The sequence below is a fragment of the Periplaneta americana genome, chromosome 7 (genome assembly GCF_040183065.1).
Source record: "Periplaneta americana isolate PAMFEO1 chromosome 7, P.americana_PAMFEO1_priV1, whole genome shotgun sequence".
Lineage (NCBI taxonomy): Eukaryota > Metazoa > Arthropoda > Insecta > Blattodea > Blattidae > Periplaneta > Periplaneta americana.
Window position 1 is genome coordinate 160,542,993 of NC_091123.1, and position 8,106 is coordinate 160,551,098.

Here is an 8,106-nt window from a genome sequence, read left to right on the forward strand (position 1 = left end):
CCTCTGAATTGGAAATTATGACTTGATCATCGGCATAGAGTAAGGTATTTAATGTACATGAATATAAAACAAAAATAACAGCAAAATTTTGACACAGGACCCGAAAACTTAGAACCATAAACATAACTTAATTTCCTTTAAATGTAAATTAGAAAAATATCTTATGATGAGTTGCCAGACCTAACGCGTTGCAAATATTTAACGGAATGTGTTTCACTGTATTTATTTATTTATTTTTTTGGTTCTTATTTTTACTGTGTAACATGTAAATCGTGTTTATTTATCACTTAACGCCAGTATGTATCCCACTGTGTTGTTTTTTTATTATTAATCTATTTTTGTGTACATTTTATTCAATTGTCGGTTTCTGGTTTAATTATGTAAATCCTACTTAATTGTAATCTAATACTAATGTTTTTATTTTTATTTTTACTGTGTACATTTTTTTTATTGAATTATCGGCTTCTGTTTTTATGTGATTCGTATTTGATTCTAACAACATTAATATGTATTTCACTATGTTTATTTTTATTTTATGAGGCGAATTTTGTGTAACTAGCTCTTTTGATCTCATTATGTACCTAAATTGTATCAGTATGTAATTACTTAATTCCGATCCAGTTTTATATTCAACTGTGTAAGCTAGTTTTAATCCTTACGGCCTTAACTCTGCCAGGTTAAATAAAGCCATTATTCCTTCAGCAAGGATCCAGTTGTATGCAACTGTCATTATGATTACAATAAAACACAAATAAAGCAGTCTCACCACTTCTATTGATGGCTTTTTTTCGACATTCTGTACAATACTGCACCTATAAGAAATCAACACAGAATTACCATTCACATCCTTCAATATTTTCACATACAGTTATTAATTTTCATGTATTAATATTTGTTTTGTTTCCATATTCAAATTTATTTTGTAATGGCTACACTCTTTATGACCAAAGCTTCACCTCACACCTTTATCTGTAACACAAAACTTCTCCCATCTCACAAAACATTTAAAACTGATCTATCACTGAAAGGATGTCTATACTTAATCATTAAAAAATTTGAATCACCTAACAGATCATAAGCTTTATATAAACACCTGATACATTTGCTAACAGCAGACTGTAAAATCTAACAACAGGAAATATTAATCTCTCTATATTTTTAGACATAAGTAATCATCAGCAAAGATTTGTAATCGATTGTTTAACAATTGCTTTGAAAATTCTGTTCCTACTGAAATTAAACAATCAATCACAAATGCTGCAAAATTACAATGCCAAAGTCTAAATGTACTATAAACTACATCAGCAGTGTTTTAAGAAATGCATTTATCCAATTCTGTTTCCCAGTTCACAAGTTTTTCGAGCGATAAAAAAAGTTTTTCTTCTTATACACCTGAAACGTATAATGATATATTGTGAAAAGCAAAGCATTTTCTTTTGTTGAAGAATTCAGAATTGGTGATATTGCTGAAGTATACAGAATACACTATATGTATCCTAAATACTCCTCAGTCTTTCATGCCGTATCACATAAATTTTAAATGTTCTTTCCCTTTCATAACCTGTGATTGTCTTCAGCCAAAAATAAAATACAGTACCTATTAGTTACAGAACATACATTTCTTTTGCAAATATCAGTACCCAAAATGACACGATTCCTTTCTAATTTAGTTGTGTATGGAAATAAAGAGCTGATGTAGAGGAAGCGCAAAGAAAGCTTGCCCATTTGACTGATGCACAGAGAACGATATTCGGTCCTCGTGCCGTCATGCTCATTACAGGGCTGCTATGAATCACCTAATGCTGATTACAGGGCGCATTCGAAAGCACGGTCTTGAGCTGTTCGTATCGTTGAGTGTATTGTGCAGAGCAGGTAGAAGCCAGCATGTGCGTTACATTTTCTGCATTTTATCCCTGATATCAGTAGTTTTATGTAGTTCAAAGTGTGTTTGTTAAATAACAGAGTTCTGTGTAACATTCTATGTACTTAACAATGCCCCTGTTTCGCTCTAAATTAGGAAGTGCTAATAAAATGTTACACAGTCAAACTAGGGAATTATTTATAACGTTTACAAATTTATGAAAAACGAAACAGGCTCAGCTCGTAACATAAGGAGTATATACAGATTAAAATAAACCGACCATAGTACCCTAGTTATCGGAACATTTTAATAAAATCACATAGTGCTGGTGTTTTATTACAACGTCAAATATCAATTATTACACAATTACATATTTCTTATAACACTTTCGTCATTTCATTCAGTGATTTTATGTGTAAAAAAATTCGTGCTTCTGTATTTTCAACAATGTTACTAGTTACTCTGCAATAAGGTTTACGTTACGTTACACGCTCTGTGATAAATCTCACTCGAAACATCAAGCCAGCAGACGACTGAGAACTGTCAATCGAATCGAAGCGAGGTCGAGTGCACCCGAACGTTTCCAAAAGTTTGCGCAGCTTTCTGTGGCAAGCTCTTCCTGCGTTACCTCTAACATTTATTACAAATACTTCTGATGCTATCAGAAGAAGAAATGGTCTCCTATGAGGGTGATTAGGACACGTGGTTGAAAACTGTAGAAATAATTAATTTAAGAAATTGTTTGAAATGCCGTAATTTTAATTTGTTCAATTAGGAATAAAACATGTACCATAAAACCTCATTATAGAAAAGTAAGTCTATCCTCAAACAATTATACACTCTTTAAACAATTTAAATTAAAAGTAAGTACTAAGTACGTCAGTCTTAAGTTATTTTACAGACAAGATTAACAGCACAGAAGAGATATGACGAACAGTAATTTATTTCTTATGGGACTGTTTTCATTTTGCCATTTTATAAAAAAAAATCAGGTTATCTAATTGTGCATAATGAAACAAGATTTTTTTCTTTGCTTGGTGTCAATTTTTAGATAATAAAAAAATTGCTATGTTAAAATATAATAGTACATTATGCAACGAGCCTATAATGATAGTAATTAAGACGCGAGGATGTTTATGAAACGAGCGCGAGTTTCATAATTTTCATACGAGCGTCTTAATTACCATTATAGGCAAGTTTCATACGACTTTTTATGCTCGACCATATTTCTAACTTGAAATTATTCATAAGTATTCATATTATTCTTATGTGACTGGGGAGCGAACTGACCTTGTGTAATCTCATAAATTGTGAGATGTGCGCAGACGCGAAAGTATTGATTTTTTCCGGGCAACGAATCTCGACGACCTTGATATAATCTAGAGAGTAAGATAAACGTTAAACTTGATATAACCTTGAAATTGAATTCGACATTGAAAAACGAGATGACAAATTGAATTTATTTGAATATTATTTACAATTAACGCTAATTATTATAGTAACAGAACATAACCTTCTGCAACAGTATTGGATTTCCAGCTTGCCTGAAGTTTTGCTAGTTGCCTTTCGATTGCATATCCGAGAATAATCGAAAACCTGAACTTTAATGAATAGGTGTACTTTAATGACATGCATTAAAGGACTGCTACAAAGTGTATAATTACTACATTTCGGCATGGTAGAGCATAAAAAGAATTAAAATGTTGTACACCATTCTTTTCGATAACTGTCAACATAATGAATTAAGTAACGCTCCTATTTCCACTTTTAAGTGTAAAAACAAAGAGCCGAAGATAAAACATTATAATGAGGTTTTATGGCATGTATTTTAACGAAAACAAGGAAAGAAAATCACTGACAATGTTATGTCAACAATGTGACTCAAGTCCTTTCGCCGAGATTCAATCAATACCAGCATGAGATCAGTAAATCATTATATTTGCAAGTCCAATTCTGAGATAACAGACAACAAATATGTTCATATGTCTTCAATGTAATATTGGAAACAAAACCTTTGAACATCTTAATATGCTAAGTATTTTTGTAGCTAGTATGGCGGGATTACCAACCTTAGGACTTCACTCAATGACCATCTGCAAGAGTTTCTGTACAGATAGTTTAAAATAAAATTGCTTACAGAGATCAATAATTACATCATACTAAGGAGTTTACATAGAAAGGACTACTTTATCACATTTTTGTTCCTTTGGTGTATAGGCTTTTATGATGTATATCAACCCCTTGACATGAATAGCTTCTGGCAATTAATAGTAAATACACCACTTTAAAACATACTTATAAATATTTCAACTGGTGTTTTTTAATGTCTTTCCTGGCTTGTTTTGCGTTATGTAACACAATCTTGCTCCAATGTGCAATTCACATCTTAAAAAAACCAATGTATACATCACGATACAGTAATAATACATGTTTCTTACCAACAATAAAAATTATTTACGGAAACTGTAAATGCACCAAGGTGGAAAAATGTCTGGAATGTCAAGGTGCAAATGAAATTTTCTGAAACCAGAAAAATCAGTATGCATTACATCTTCTGTATCAATAATTTTGACACGTATTACAAAATACCCACAGAAATAGTATTAGTTTCACAAATCTGGTATAATAGGCAACATAAAATGTTTACCACTTCAGGTTTATTGGAAGTCTTAAGGAGGTTGAGAGGTGAAATTTTTGTAATTTTCAATCAAGAACCGCATTTTCGTTTTCTTATAAAATATTAATATATAATTAAATAAATATTTTTGAAATAAAAAATGAAATATTTATAGTGGCAATGGAAAATTTCTATTTTTAGCTATGCAGTGATTATAAAATTTTTTTCCCCCTTTTATAGTAAAGATATAGAAAAACAGATGCATGATATTTTTCTAATTACGCCACTGGTCTTGCAAAAAAATTTCAAAGATTTTACTCAAAAATTGAGCGACATATTTCATTTTGAAATATGCAAATTTTTCTGAGTATTTTTTTTTTTAATAACTCAGAAACTAATTGATTCACAGTAATGAAACTTCACCACATCATTATCTATCACACTGTGATTATATGTAGAAAAAATAAAGGACGTAGCTTGAAAAATGTGGAAAATAGAAATTTCACCCATTACCCACCTTAAGTTCTTAAATGTAAGAAAACATTTCCAGGTTAGCATTCAATATAAAAGGAATGAATAAAATTAACTTCAACACAATATGCGTTTATAAAATATACAATAATGCAGATTTAAGAGCTAATTCTTCCATCGCCAAACTTTCATTAAAACAAAGTGTGAATATATATTTTCCAATTTAAAATAATTAATAGTAAATAACTGGTAAGACTCAAGTATTATAAAGGGTAAACAAAATAGAAGAGACAATAACATTAACCAATTAACAAATTATGTAAAGACATGAAAAATAAATGTTAAACATTAGTCTTTTAGGAATCACATCATTTTTACATTTATTTTGGCTATTTATTGTAATATTTACGAAGAATATATCTAAATTAATTTGTACAACTAAGACCACGTCGAGGCCGAACTTAAGTGAGTTAACCTACTTGAGTATGTAACTTACATGCATTCAAGTTAATATTTGATTACCACAGATGTAGCAAAATATTTTCTTCAAATGTCATGACAATTGAATTGGTCGGAATGAAAGACATTAAGTCAAAATTGCACATTTTTTTTTTTTTTATTTAGCATTATGAACTATTTAAGCAAGACCTATCGATTGGTGCAAGAAAGAATTAAATCAGCCTTCTCCTTGAACAACAAACTGCTGCTGTTTTCCGATTCCAGCTAATTCCACAGCCTTATGACATCAATGTTTCAGTGTAATAAGAGTCATAAGTGACTTATGGCCGGTTTCACCAAGCTTCTTTAAATCAGCACGAACGACTTGTCAACAAATGGATCGTTTAATTTTAACGGGATCTTTAAAAGTTGACTGTTTCACCAAGCCTCGTATCTTTAAAATTAACAGGCGTTTACTAACGAGGGGATTTTGTACTTGTATCTTGCATGTTTTGTTTTTCATACGACCATGGCTTCGAAATCGCGAATTTCATTGGTTACATATGATCATGGCTGACTTTGTTTGGCATGAGGAAACAATCATAAGCAAACGGGTAAGAGGCTGTAATTTTAAGATCATCTTCCTAAATACAGTGTTGTCATACCGCAATAAAAAAAAAAATACAGCTGCTTCCAAATGTAAATAGTAGGGATGTAGAGCAGTTAAATTGTAACTTCTAAAGGAAATCTAAGAAAATTTAGCGGACTATAAGGTCGACAGCTTCAAACTGATGGCACAATTAATTATATACAAAGCATTCTAAGCAGTTATATTAGGCCTAAATTTAGGACGGGAAATCGCTCTTCCATAAATTGCATACTACTTTTCCACTGTATTTCATGCAGATTTATGTAGTACCCTGTAACAATTTTGCCATGCTTGTGTGGCAGGATTCAGGAGAGGTGTCATTAAATTGGATTTTAAGGGGTATCCATTGTCTCCTAAAAGAAAATCTCTTTGCACCTTTTTCATTTAAAAGGCATCCTCCTTTGGAATGTTGTGCTATCCGTATAGACGGTAACATTATCTTAAACTGAGAAGAATCTGTTGGAGAGGCGTTAAGTGGGTGATTCCTATCTGTCGTATTCTAACCTATTACAACTAAACTAGCGCTGAGGTAGTTCTGCTGGTTTCAGAAGTGAAAATCGTTGAATTTATAAGTGATTTTTTTGTGGTAATGCAGTTGATCGTATATGCAAGGCATAACAAAAACCGAAACTAATCAAACGTAACCTGTCACAGATTCGTATGTGCAAGGTGTATAAGCAGAGTACGAAGGAAACTACCTCAGCGCTAGTTTAGCCACAATTTTTCTATGCGGAGCTGTACATAGGCCTATCCAATTGTTTGAATATTGAATGAAAAACAGGATCTTCTATTGCAGAATCTTTTGGCTATATTACTGCCAGAATATACTGTTGGGACATGTACACAATCTATGTTGTCTGTGACAACAGAAAATTTAGCTATAAGCTTATTAGGCCTATAGAAATAATGACTATTGTAATGTTGATGTACGTCTGATATTTTATTCACATATCTAGACAATACAGCTTTTGATACCCCGTTCATATCATCAATTATTATTTCAAAACTTCCCGCAACGTTATCTTAAAGCGAGAAGAATCTGTTGAAGAGGCGTTAAGTGGGTGATTCCTATCTGTCGTATTCTAACCTACATTCAGTTTCTTCTAGAATCATTCTTACTACTTATTTCCTTAATGTGTAGCTTTCGTGGAATTCTTTATCACTTAAATCTTCAAAATGATTATTCTGAGTGTTATTACAACATATAAGTTCGTCGTTATGTTTAAGTTCTAAATAAAGAACTTCATCACCGAATAATTACGTCCGCCATGTTGTTGACTTATTAACGCATCGTTACTGTTTTAACGCGACGAATAGGTCCTAATAAATTAACAATGAATTTAAAGATGCGTTAGCAATAATGATACTTGGTGAAACACAAAAACTGACTAACGTGTCATTAAATTATTTAACGAGACGTTATAATGATAACGAAGGTTGGTGAAACCGGCCATTAGTGTTCTTTACTCTACTTAGCTTGTATCATAACAGATGTTGTAATTTATAGCATTCTGTTCATTTAATTTTTAAATGGCTGGCAACAAAATCTAAAGGAGAATCCTTGTAAGTTTATTTTATTTTACTGTGTTATTTTACGACGCTGTATCAACATCTAGGTTATTTAGCATCTGAATGATATGAAGGTGATAATGCTGCTGAAATGAGTCCGGGGTCCAGCACCGAAAATTACCCAGCATTTGCTCGTATTGGGTTGTGGGAAACCCCCGGAAAAACCACAACCAGGTAACTTGCCCCGACTGGGATTCGAACCCGGGCCACCTGGTTTTGAGGCCAGATGCGATGACCGTTACTCCACAGGTGTGGACTCCCTTTTAAGTTCAGCTGCCTTAAGTGGCTCTGTATGGCTTACCCTACTGTACTCTACTTAGCTTGTATTTTGCTACACAGTATCATACGAGAAGTTGTAATTTATAACACTCTTTTCATTGAATGTAGGTGGTATTTATGTTACAAATAAATATAACTAATATAGCATGCAATATATTTAAATATTTAAAGCATTTATGAAATGTAAGTAGGAACCACGAAGCTAAACTGCATTAAGTCAAT